Here is a 13,605-nt window from a genome sequence, read left to right as displayed (position 1 = left end):
TCCTCTCTACTCAAGGATGAAAGGAGGATGGTTGCGGCTTGAGCATTGCGGTGGAATAATTGTTGCATGGTTGGTCCAAAACTTTCATCATCGCTATCCGGTTGCTCAATACCTACACAAACAATCTCCCAAAGACTAGGGTGAAGAGAAAACAAGTGCCATCTCATGTTAGTCCTCCATTGGGAGTAGTTAGTTCCATCAAAGTGTGGGGGTTTTCCAAGAGAAACGGAAAGAAAATTGTTGTTGGAACTCATGTTATCATAATTGAATGGAGTGCGAGAGTAATTTGAAGTAACCGATTTCTTCTTCTTCCTTCTCTTGATGTAGATGGACCCTTCATCACTACTTGATGTTGAGGATGAGGATGACTCAATCACTATCCTCTTGCTCTTGCTCTTGCTCATACTCTTTTTCTTGTGATCTCCAATCTTCTTGGAGCAATCGGATACATCAAACTTGGCGTTGTCGTCTTCCTTGTGTATCTCATCTTCTTTGCCCTTGTTCTTCTCAAGACTCTTGTGTGAATCTTCTCCGGCCATGATCTCCTCGAGTTGTTAGACTCAAATTTGAGGAACCAGGCTCTGATACCACTTGAAAGTACGCCTAGAGGGGGGGTGAATAGGCGATCGTCGCTTAAAACCTGCACACAAAAAATTCAGCCCGAGGCTGCCTGGCGGACTGTCCGCTGGGAGTGTCCGCTGGGCACTTCCAACGTCCGCTGGGAGGTCTCGGGAATGGAATGCAATCTTTCGAAAAATAAAACTTGTATACCAAATTCCACTTGAATAGAAAGACTCTAATACAGGTGAGGAACACTAAATGTGGAAGCAATCTAGTTCAAAGTAAGTACACAAGTAGATCGGGCAAGAATACTAGACGAAGGTAGGAATAACAAAAATACTAGAATGAAGTAAGATAATCAAGCACAAAAGACACAAGATTTTCACCCGAGGTTCGAATCCACTCAAGGATTCTACGTCCCCGTTGAGGAGTCCACAAAGGACCGGGTTCCTCTCAACCCTTTCCTCTCTCAAGCAACCACAAAGGTCAAACTTGAGTTTTTCACTAGCAACAAGGGTAATACAAACTTCTCAATCCAACCACACCACGAGTTGGTTGTTCTTGAGCACCTCTAACCGTCTAGGAGCTAAGCTCCAAGAGTAATAGATGTGGAAAGTGTTGGAGAATGCCAAGAGATGCCCAAGAGAGGTGAATCTCTTGGGGAGAACTTGAATCTTGCTTGGATCTTGCTCAAATCAAACCCTAGGCCAAAGATTTGGAGTTGGGAAGCTAGGGTTTCACTTTGGGAAGCTTTGGAGTGCTTAGAATGTGCTTGAGACTCAGTTTCACAGGTTAGGCAAGTGTCTTTCTCGAATGGGGGTCGTGGGGTATTTATATGGTCTCACTGGAAACTAGCCGTTAGGCAGTTTCCAGTGACCTGGCGGACTGTCCGCCAGGCCTGGCGGACTGTCCGCCAGGAGCTCTCGGGTTTAGGCTGATTAAGCGCCCTGGCGGACTGTCCGCCAGAACTGGCGGACTGTCCGCCAGGAGCTCTCGGATTTGCATAAATTTCTACAAGGCTTACTCTCCGGATTTGATTTATTGGTGATCTTCCACACACTTTCCACATCCCTCTTGATAGTACGGTATACCTATACTCAAGAAAACATAAAACAAATAAATTTCTCCACTTGCAACTCTTTTCTTGATCCGGTACCGTTCTCCAACTTTGAATAGTCGTCAAGATTCACTCCTTTTTCTTTTCTCCTTTTTGGTTTCTTTGACCCCTGCTCATTATACTCAATTGAAGCATTAGATACTCATTTAGGTTGTTATTAATCACCAAAATAGATCATTAGGCCTAGATGCACTTTCAATAAGTTTTTTGAAGAATTTTGCATGGATCAAAATGAAATGTTTTCGATTTATTATGAATAACAGAAACATATACACATATAAACCCTTTACGCTACACATAATTGATAATGGTTGCATATTCGTTAATTTACTTCAATTACTATTATTATTGTGTACATATAATTACTATAATTATTGTGTAGCTAAAAATAAGATATAAATTTTTGTTATATTATTCTAATTATTAAGCCTATTATGAATAAATTTATGAATATTAAAAATTTAGTGTAAATGGGAACTGGCGTGGCCAATTCCCGCGCGGATGGTACACGTTAGTGCTGGCTGGTATTACCAGCCGGCACTAACTTGAGCACGTTAGTGCCGGCTAGTAACACTAGCCGGCACTAACTTATCCATCTGATGTCACGTGGGCGCGTTAGTGCCGGCTGGTAATGTCAGCCGGCACTAACCGAGCCATCCCCCCAACAAATTAGCCCCTTCGCCCAATTCAGATCGACGTCGCCCCTAACTTACCGCCGCCCCGACGTCCTCGCGCCATTGCTGCCACCGCCCGAAGCTCCGGCCGCCGCGCACCTCGTCGTCCTCGCGCGCGGCCCGTTCCGCAGCCCGGCCGCCCGGCTGCCCCTGCCGCCTCGGGGTCCTCGCGCCACTGCTCCGCGTCCTCGCGCCATTGCTGCCGCCGCCCGAAGCTCCGGCCGCTGCGCACCTCGTCGTCCTCGCACGCGGCCCGTTCCCCGGAGCCCGGCCGCCCGGCTGCCCCTGCCGCCTCGAGGTCCTCGCGCCACTGCTCGGCGTCCTCGCGCCATTGCTGCCGCCGCCCGAAGCTCCGGCCGCGGCGCACCTCGTCGTCCTTGCGCGCGGCCCGTTCCGCGCAGCCCGGCCGCCCGGCTGCCCCTGCCGCCTCGAGGTCTTCGCACCACTGCTCGGCGTCCTCGCGCCATTGCTGCGGCGCCCGAAGCTCCGGCCGCCACCGTCGACCCCTCCCTCCGGACCTCCTCCTCGCCCTCCGATCGCAAAAACGGATTCGCGGTGAGCACCTTATCCTCTACGGGACATTTTTCAAGTTTCCATAGATGCATCACCTCGATTGTTACAGAACTTTGTTATCAGTCACTTAGCAAACCTCATTTGGTTCTAATTACTCAAGAAATGAATGTTTCAGTTACAGGCTGCCCAATGAATATATCTTGTGTTGAACTAGCACTAGGGGCAGCAAGTCCTCTTGCGAAGATTATTTGAGATAGCCATGGCATTGATCTATAACTGATACTGCCTTCTTCGGTTTCTATTTTCCCATATGTACAAGGGCCTGCTGAAAGATCTATCACAACAAACCTGCAGAGGCCAGAGTATTTGGGATTTAGTGTACATATAATTATTCCAGCTGCCTGAGCAATTGTAGCGCATGATAAAAGAAAACAACTCTAAAGTGAAATGATTAATGGTACAGTACGGCAGTATTATATAAGAAGCACTTCTTCTGGATAAGATTACACATAAGAAGTTATCTATAGCATGCAATTTGACGAGTCATAAAACCAGTGTCATTTTTTTTCATTCAAATCTTGACCTTATGCAGCATAGTGGAAACCGTTGTTGCATCCTATTTCCCTCCCTGCATATTTCTAAGTTTCTAGGTTTACATAATCAGTTAAACACATGTTAATGACCAAATAGCATAAAATAAAATCTGAATTTCAGCTAATTTTACAAATATCAGGTCTCATGAGGATCTCTAAAAACGGGCAGTTAAATATGCAAAATACCTAACTACATAAATTAATCAAGGAAAACAGTGGTCTAAATATTATCTCTACATAGTTGGGTACACTCAAGGGGCCATATGATCGTCTTGTGCATTATCCTTGAAGCCGCTAGAGTATAAATTAGAGGTTTTAAGACTTATAAGAGTTGTTAGCGCTAATACGAACTGTATCAATGTTATAAAGTGAAGCAGCCAATACTGGGTTATGTTTTTCCCGAGATTACTATTTGAATCATTATTGTATTGACCATGTGGCCACAAGGTCAATTTACTTCAGTTCCAATGGTGAATGAAAATGTGACTTCTTGATAGAGAAGCGGAGGAGCTTCCTTGTAACTTGCAAGTTGCACAAAACAGCAGCATACTAGAAAAATTATCACCTTCCAGAACTCAGCCAAACTTGAGTTGCTCCACCACCATTGTAACGGTACGGGTAGATGTATTCCGCTTCTTGTTTTTTTAGCTCTTGTTCTGTTAGCCCACTAATTGTACCATACATAAAACTATCAAGATTAACTTCTTTGTTTCGAGGATCCATTCTAACCTGCCAAGGAAAAAATGAATCGTATTAGTTACGATTTTCAAAAGCATAAGACAAGAATATGAAGATTGCGAGCACTAGTTTTTTCCTTAGTAAATTAAGGTTTTCGAGCTCTGATCAAAATCTTTTAAGATTCATCTCTGGATACTCCCAAACGTTACAGCTATTAAACTAAATTGTTATCAGTCACTTAGCAAACCATAAGGTCTTTGAGCTATTTATAGAGTCGTAGAAGATGCTCAATTAGCTGTGCACCCATGTGATTCTCGTTTTCAGTTACAGCTTCAGCACATTCTTATCTCCCGCTTGATAAATTTGCGATTCTTTCAGCATCAGGATCGACGAAGCCTAAACGGAAACGTGGCTCCAAGAGGAAGATGGTAGGATGTACGACCATCACGGAGATCAACGAAGCAACCGGCGAGCCACTAGCCCTGGTCAAATTAAGACGACCTTTGTAAATCAATTGGGATATCTTGTTAGGGAGAACGTCCCCATAAAGTACAAGCTTTGGAAGAGAAATAAAGTCTCTGATCGACCTGAAGATATCGTGCCAGATTCAGAGAAAGATTTGTTATGGAAAGAGGTGTCGTTGCACTTCAACTTTCCCCAGGCAAAGCTGACAAAGTAAAGGGATGGGCATTTAAGAAGATGACAATTCAGTTCGGCTCGTTCAAGAAAAAATTAGTGGCAAACTTTGTCAACAAGGGCCTCACACCAGATTTTGATAAAGTTTGGAAGAAGCAACGAGAGTGGTGGAATGAATTCGTGAATTACAAGCACAATGCTGACAGCATGGCAGTCTCGATTCAAGGCAAAATGAATGCTAGCAAAAAGACAAACTTCCATAGACTTGGGCCTGGAGGTATAAGGTTGCTGTTCCGAAATGGGAAAAGATGGAAAATAATTTAATTGCAAAAGGAATCATACCGCAGACCTTGAGTTGGCCCAAACGAGCAAGGTATTACTTCTATGCTCATGGAGGCACACTAGACCTCGACACTGATGTTTGTGACTAGCGACGTACTAAGAGAGGCTGCCCAAAGACTTGACGATGCAATGAGACGTACGGAAGAAGGAACCTTCCGGCCCAACAGAGAGAATGACGAGCTGACTTACGCTCTTGGGAATGCGGAACACACTGGACGGACCCAAGGCGTGGGCGTAGTTCCATGGAAATATGGCTTTTCCGGAGATCTCGAAACCTACCGAAGCCGATGCAGAAGCAAGGCAGTAGTGGCAGAGAAGATCTGTAGCCTAGAAAACCGGATAATGTCACTTGAGGCAGCAGTTGGGCAACGCTCGGACCAACCATCTGCCAATGTGGAGTTCAGCACCCCTTCTCAGCGTCGTAGCAGTGTTGCTTCCACAGAGCACCCTACTTTGGGTGCCGACAAGACGAGGGACCCCATCGACGACATCCCCGTTAGGACCCAATGTGAGCTTCTGGTTCCTTATGGGAAAAAGCTCAAAGTTTGTGCTGAGGGTTATGCGGAAGTCCAAGAAGAAGGCAGGACAATACATTGCCAGCCAATTCCTGAAGGATTCGCCAGAGCCTTTGTTGACCGAATTACTGAAGAACGCTGGAAAGACTTGGACCTCCCGATCCCTATAGGTCCTGAAGAAACAGAACTACAACATACCGTACACACATGGATTGCGTGGCCAAAGCGTGACATAAGATTTGTGCAAGCAGCCACAGATTCCGCTCAGTGCTCAAGGCAAAGATCACCAACGCCAGCTGATGACAGGAATCCTAGTGTTGGCCCACCTTCTCCACCGCCTACACGGGACCCCATCATGGATCCGCCATCACCAGCCGCACAAAGCGAGCCAATTTCGGCATCATCACCAGCCGCACAACAGAATCAGAGTCAGTGACAGAAGGCATACATGGTACCTTCGGTCCAGCCATCTCATAAGCAGCAAAGAAAGAAGAAAGCGAAGGCTCCAGAAGAGAAAGAGGCAGAAGAATTGTTTCAAACCTTCTTGCTGAAGCGCAAGCTACTGAGGGAGGCTGCAAATAAGAAGACAGTAATAGATCCGGTTACGAAGGCACACTTCATTAAACACTTCATTAAAGATCCCACCAAGGAGAAAGAAAGGGAGTCGGATTATGATCGGCTGATCAGAAAGTACTACAACAACCCCAAGAATCGACGGATCAATGCAAAGACCGTTCCCCAGCTCGGAGAGCAGTCCAAACAATCGATCCCTCCGTTGATAGTGCCGCGTGAAGAATGTCCTGATGAATCAAGAGATCCGTTGACCATGGCTGGGATGATATTACAAACTGATCTAACAAGGGCTCAGTTGCTTGGGGAGGCCCTACAGAATGCCCGCGGCAAGAAAAAGTTTGTACTTGATGAACCTTTGATATGGCCAGAGTTGCTACTATTCCTACCAACGAGAATGGCCGAGTTACACAAATGGTATGCCGTGCAATCTAAAGCTAATGAATTAGAGATGTTCCCAGCCCGGATTAAAGATGAGCATTTCTGGCGGGGGCAGATGATGTATATATCGAGTTTGAAGCACTTAATGATTTATACCATCAAGATGCCCTTCACAAGTCCCTCGTGAGTGTACGGTGCATGTGAGTATTGTCTCTCGTTTCATTATTTTTAGCCTTGTGTGTTGACTGATCCCCGTTTTTCTTGTGTCCTGTAGGTCAAAAATTCAAATTTGCCGAAAGAAGAACTTCCATAATGTCGGGTTTTTCGACCCCAATATTATACACGAGAAAACGGTAGAGCAAAAGCCTGAAGAAATAGTCAATGTTATATACAGGGGGTTGCGTAAGGATAGCATGTGTCCCTTCATTCTCTTGCCATACAACCATCAGTGAGTCGTTCTTTGTTAGCCTCTTTTTTTCAATCCCTTCGTATTAATAATACTATTTAATAACTATTATAATCAACATTAATTGGTTATGCGTACGTATATGCACAGCTTTCATTGGATATTGCTTTGTATTCGGATTGACGAGCACAAGGTCTTGGTGTACGACTCGTTAAGGCAAGATAAATCAAAGTACCAAGATCTCATCGAGGTGGTAAATACTGCATGGCGTCGCTACCTCCGCAAACACATAGGCTTGCCCATAGGTGAAATCGAGTCTCTTTGTTGGGTGACTGATTTTCCGGTATGAATATACTCTCGCTACTAATGTCATTCGCAATAAACATCAGAAAATTCTATATCTTAACCCACGTTTGTCCATAGTGTTGGAGACAGGAACAAGGAAACAACTTATGTGGATACTACGTATGCGAGTGGATCAACTCTTTTGCAAGTGAAAAAGAGCAAATGACAATGGAGGCATTCAATGTACGTGAGCACAATCACATCTGCTCATCATTTTAATTCATTATCTTTTATTCTCATGTTTTTATCGAAAAATGTGACAGCATTGGCGAATGAAAGAAGAACTCATTGAAATGGCTCGGATCAGGGCAATTCAAGAAGCTATATGCGGATTCCTGCTCGATGAAGTCATAAATCCTAAGGGCGAATTTTATGGCAATGTCCGTACAAGCGTCGCCAAAAAAGATCCGACGACGGGGAAGCTGATAAATTACTATAGTTGATGTTCTTAATAATTTGTAATATCTCAAGTACTTTTGAACTCCTAAGTGTTCCATACATGATGAATATATATATATATAATATTAGTGTAATATGCTGTCCTAATATTACTGTGCAATGCAAAAAGTACGATTATATAGTCGCATACGGTAGAAATACGCATAGCCATACGTATAAAAACGAAAAACAAAAGATAAATAGGAAAAAAGATTTAGTGCCGGCCAGTTATACCAGCCGGCACTAACCTTGCTGCCAGGAACCGGGCGGGGTCGGGCACGTTAGTGCCGGCTGGTATTTCGGACCGGCATTAACACTCGCCCTTTAGTGCTGGTCAATGTAGCCGGCACTCTAACGACTGTCACGTTAGTGCCGGCCATTTAGTGCCGGTCACGGGGACCGGCACTAAAGTTTCCTGTGACCGGCACTGATGTGCCTTTCTCCGGCTGTGCACCACCGTAAAGCTCCCGCGGCAGCAGCCATGGAGGACTCCCGGGGCCATTCGCGCCCCCGCGACAGCCGCCACCCGGCACTTCTACGCGTGGGCATAAGGAAAGGGAGTTTCTATTGTTGATGCGAGGAATTGAACTGCGTGTGGGTCGTGCCTAATATGAAGCTAGATGAACTAGATGAATACGCATCTTAAAACTCAGCGCTATATATACTATTTAAAAGAAAGTTGTGTTCCTTTTTTTGTCAAGGCTGTACTATAATATGAACTAGATGTACCACCGGCGCCTTGCTGCGGATCTTGCAAGTATTTCTTTATGGACTCTTTTTTACTCCAATAAATAGGTAAGTTACACGATGGCACAATTTGCAAGTATCTCTTCATGGACTCATGTTTTTAATGCGAAGGGAAATTTTAAAAAAGTAGTTTTCGTTAGAGATGCAATGGGCCAAACCTTGTGCCTCGAAATATGTGTGTTTCAGTGCTCTAGTGATTGAGCTGCATACCCCAAATTATGACCCGATTTGTACAAGAAATAATTTTGTGATTTTTTATGTCATGGAAGAGAAATTACAAAAAAAAAGGGAGTTTCTATTGTTGATGCGAGGAATTGAACCTGAGAGCTATATATAACCTCAGATTTTTTTTTTCAGATTAGCCTATGGGAGGAGGCAGAGATGTTTAGATTACTGTTTATTAGGCGAGGACCCTAGAGCGCAAATCCAAATTTACGTTCGCCCGCTCTCTCTCTTCCTAGCGATCGATCCAACAGTCCATGGCACCACGTGCATGCCGCGAGCTCGCTGCCGGGAGGGGTCTTGGGCTCCGCCTCGACACGAACTGCCGACGGGGGCTACGGCGCCGCGCCTTGTTGCTGGGAGGCAGCCCGGGCTCCGCCGCGATGCGCGCGGCCGTCGGATGCAGCTCGAGCTCAGCGGCTGTTTGTGGCCCAGCGTCTTCTGTCCTTCTTTTGAACTTTTGATGTACAACAAATTTGGTGCATAGTTTTGTTAGATAAATTAGTAAAGTTTTATCTCCAACTTTTTGGTTGTGAACGTTTTTTTGCGCAAAAGTTATGCGCGTGACGACATTCTCATGTGAATTTGTGATGAAGATTTGTAAAATTATCACTAGAAACTTATCACGAGAAATTATAAGTATAAATTATGCAGAAAAGTTGTTTGTGAAAATTCTTTAGCAATATTTTTGCGGAAAAGATGTCTTGAAAAAGTTTGTACATAAAACTTCTGTATATAAGTTGATAACTTTCTAAAATTGAAAAATTGTGGAAAATAAAACTTTTCAAAAAGAAAAGTGTGGGGGCTGTCGGAGATCGATCGCTGGGAACGCCCCTGGCGAGCGCTCGCCGACTGGAAATCCCCACCATAGAGTCCAAAGATGTACTGTTTCGGAGACAAAGGTGTACTGCTGCCTACCCATCGTTTTACCGTCTCTCAAACAAAAGTGCGAGGGCTTTTGGTCCTTTTGGATATGGTTCTGGGTGGGCTGGACTGACAATGACAGGCTCGTGCACCAACGCGCTTTGCAATCATCAGTTCGTTCGTAAAGTTCCAAATCCAAGCTGAGTAATCGTGCCACCCAAACGTGGCCTCAAGTCCCTGATCCATAAAGCAAGCTGGATGGTTCGCTCGCAGATCCGCGGGGCCGCGCACACCTACCGGCGGCCGCCGCCGCCGTCCTCCAGCTCGGCGCCGCGCGCGCCCTGACGAGCTGGGCTACAGAACATGGCAAATTGGCAGGGATTTATTTCACGCGGCTACCGGTGGATGATGGGCGCCGGCGGCCTGGGTGTACCTGCCGGCGCCCGCGGGTCAGCTTGGCAGCTGGTACGTCGAGTCGATGCGTGCCTGCGGGGGCGTACGTGTGCGCGCGCGCGCGCGGGCGCCTGGGCGGGCGCATGGTGCCGGACGGCGACCACGGTTGCGGGGTTCTGGCTGGTTTTCCCAGCACGTCACATGCAGCGCCCAGCCGGCCTCGCCTTCGCGTTTCCGGGGGCTCCGCCGTCTCCCTGCGATCGCGACGTCGGCGCCCAACGGACGCGCGCCGCGCGGCGGTGGCGGCAGCGCGCGGTTGTGTGGGCGGGGCAGTGAAACAGCGGCCTCTCGTCGAGCGTCTACTAGTCTGGTGTGCGTGTGTTTATCGCTGTCGGCTGGACGGCGTGCTGCTAGTTTGTGTCGGCGAGATGGTTTTCCAATGGTCAGAAAGGTTAAGAGTTTGGTTCATGGAGCAGGTTACGGTTTCAGTTTCAGGCCACTCTGCGGCAAACTGAATTCGTGAACTGCGTTCACAAATTTTTAGAAAAATTGTGCATGGTTTTCATTCCTTGCCTTTCGTCGGTAAAGTTTACTGCGCGAGAGTGGAAAGTGTGTGGTCAAGGTAAACTTGCAAACGAGACACACGGTCCCAACTTTTTTTTGAAAGAAAAACGGTCCCAACTTTTTTTTGAAAGAAAAACGGTAACGGTCCCAATTTCTCCCTCCGCAGTATCATCATTTCCACCAAGCCGTTACATGCATACGTGCACGGTGGCGTTGACGGTTTGACCCCCTGGTGGATAATTTCGATTGGAAATGATATCAATCAGAAGAAATGCTGCGCCCGATCAAAATGGGATCTCGTGTATCGGGTTATGGTGTATCTGCATGGGTTGTGGGTGCGAAAAAAATTATTGTAGACTATGAGCCGTGGAAAAAACTGCTGTGAGGTGTTAAAAAACTGAAAACCGTTTTAGTTGGAACAGCTTTAGAACTGTAGGTTTGCTGCAAAATTTTTGTAATATCCCTGAAGTGCTGAGGGACTGTTGATATTCAAATTGATCGTAAATTATTGATTTGTTCACTAATGGTATGGAATCTTATTATGTTTTAATTTTTGCATTCACCATTTTAGGCTTGAGATAATGTTGATATGCAAATTGATCATAAAACACTATGTTGTTTGCTGATTTGCGTGAACTTATGTTTCCTTCAATTTATAACACCATTTGATATATGAAATGAAAATGATTAATGAATATAAGATTAACCAATAATCAATATTTTTTAATTTTCTTTCTCCGTTTACTTTCTTCCTTATCCATTCCCCTTTCATTCCTTATCTTTTTCTAACCGCACAAGACACAAGCTGCTCCTCTGTTGCTCTTGCTACCTATCCTCTCGACCCGTAGGCGAGGTGGGTGATGGCGACGTCGTTGAGGACGATGTTGAGCTCGCGGACGAGCCACCGGCAGCCACGTGTCCCCCACGCCTAGGCCCGACCAGCCTCCTCCACGCGACAGAGCGAACCTCCCGCCGCCGCCGCCCCTCCCTCAGACCCCTCACACCGCCCCTGCCGCCGCCACCACCGCCGCCGCGGCAGGAGGCGCCTTGGAAGTGCGCGGCCACGCAGAGCAGCGCCAGGGCCCCAAACCCAGATCTCGCGCTGCCGCTGTCGGACCCCACGGCCGTCGCCTCGCCGTCCTGCTCGAGCTCGTTGGGCTGGATATCCAGGTGGGGAGGCAGCCAGGGCCGGGGAGGAGAAGGCGGAGTGGGTGAGGGGCGCCGGAGGAGTTGGAGAGGGGCACCGGAGGAGGTGGGGACGGGCGCCGGCGGCGTTTGGGAGGGGCGCCGCCGCGGGCTCGAGGGGAGGAGATGGAGGGGCGCCGCCGCTGGAGGGCCGTGCCGCGTCGGGGGAGGGAGCGAGAGAGGCGTTGGGGGAAAGAAAGAACGAAACGGAACGCTCATAAGCGGGCGGTGGCATTGCGGGTAATTTTGCTGAAAGGATCGTGCTCACAGCCGCTAAAAACACGCCGAGAGTGGCTGTGGAAAATAAACTACGGGAAAGCAGCTTTCGTGGAAGCACTTAGGAGGAAGCAACTTTCTTTGGTTTGCCTTTTGACTTATTTTGGAAGCCCAAGCACCTTCACAGGGATCCATACTTGGAGCCTTTTTAGGAAGCTTAAAAAAAAAACTCTAAAACCGGCTCTGGCTGAAGTCCTACCAAAAGGTTAGTTTGGAAGCGGCTCCGGTGAAGTCCTACCAAAAGGTTAGTTTGGAAGCGGCTTCATGCATGAAGCTGTTGATAAAGTCCAAACGGCTTCCACTGTAGTGGTAGAGCCACAAAACGTGGCTCCAACCAGCTCCTCCTCTTCACTCTATTTATAAGAAAAGTAAGGTGAAACTGTTTTGCTAAACGTTTTTCAGAACAGTATGAGCTCCAACAGAGAAGACGCTCTACCAAGGAGCTGGAACCTTTTTGGAGGAGCCGCAACCTTGCCAATCGGCAACTCATTCACGTACTCACACAAGAAAAGGAATTTGTGCCTTTTCCCTGAAAAAGATTAAATACTCATGCACCTTCGCACCACTATTATTCAGAATAATCTAGTAATCTACGGAAGAAGATGTAAAAGCTTTCGATGCATTTGTCTAGAAAAAAAATCAGCTCACTTTACGTAGTTCCATCCGTTTTCTTTGAAGAAAACACATGCAGGAGCTGGTGGAGTGAGCACACTGCACATCGCACAGGGGCAGGGCCACAGATTGCTCTCCTACCGGCGGCGAGCATCTCCATCCAACTGGTGCCCAACCCACTCCACTTCTCCAGTCCACCGCCACCGCGTCCAGCAGGCTACTAGTGGCAGTGTGGCACCAAAATGCAGCTCGTCTTTTGGTCGCTTTTGCGCGCTGCTTTACACGAAAAACGCGGTGGGGAACTGTGGACGCGCGCATGCACGCACGCGACGCAGGCCTCTGCATATCCATCCAGCACAATGTGGCCTGTGGCCCGCGGTCTAGACGGGGCCGGGCGCCCGGGCACACCTGACACCTCCACCCTCCGACGCTCGGGGCTCCTCGGTGTCGGCATCAGCTGCTTGCTTCCGGCCGAAGGATCGGCGGCGCCGGCACGCAGCCAGGCGGATGAGGGATGACACGAGAGAACGTGGGAATGGTCAGAAAGCTCTTGATGTGTACGGGGCGACGGGGCAGCACATGCATGCCACGAAGCTACGAGACCGGGGTCAGGGTCACATATCGGAGTATTTGGGAGAGCGAGGAAGGATGGGGAACGGCCGATCCGGGTTCTGCACTGCACTGGACTGGTAGTGCTAGTACCAGTGTGGCTGGAAAGCACCTGCGCTGCTGCCTGCTGGATGTGCAGGGATTCTTCGATCTTTCGGGCACTTTGCTACCTCTGTACAGTTCGGGGATGCCGGGAACTCTTATGGGTGTGATTCCCTGCTGTAAGGTGATCGAACGATGGACAAACGTGCCACAAGCAAACTACAGAACCGAATAAGCGAGCGTTTTCCTCCTCTTAAAACACTGAAGTGCCATGTTTCACCCCTGTTTTAGAACTGATCGGCGCTGAAGCAAGTGACCGACG

This window comes from Panicum hallii, chromosome 5 (assembly GCF_002211085.1).
Source record: "Panicum hallii strain FIL2 chromosome 5, PHallii_v3.1, whole genome shotgun sequence".
Taxonomy (NCBI): domain Eukaryota; kingdom Viridiplantae; phylum Streptophyta; class Magnoliopsida; order Poales; family Poaceae; genus Panicum; species Panicum hallii.
This window is presented reverse-complemented; position numbering follows the sequence as displayed.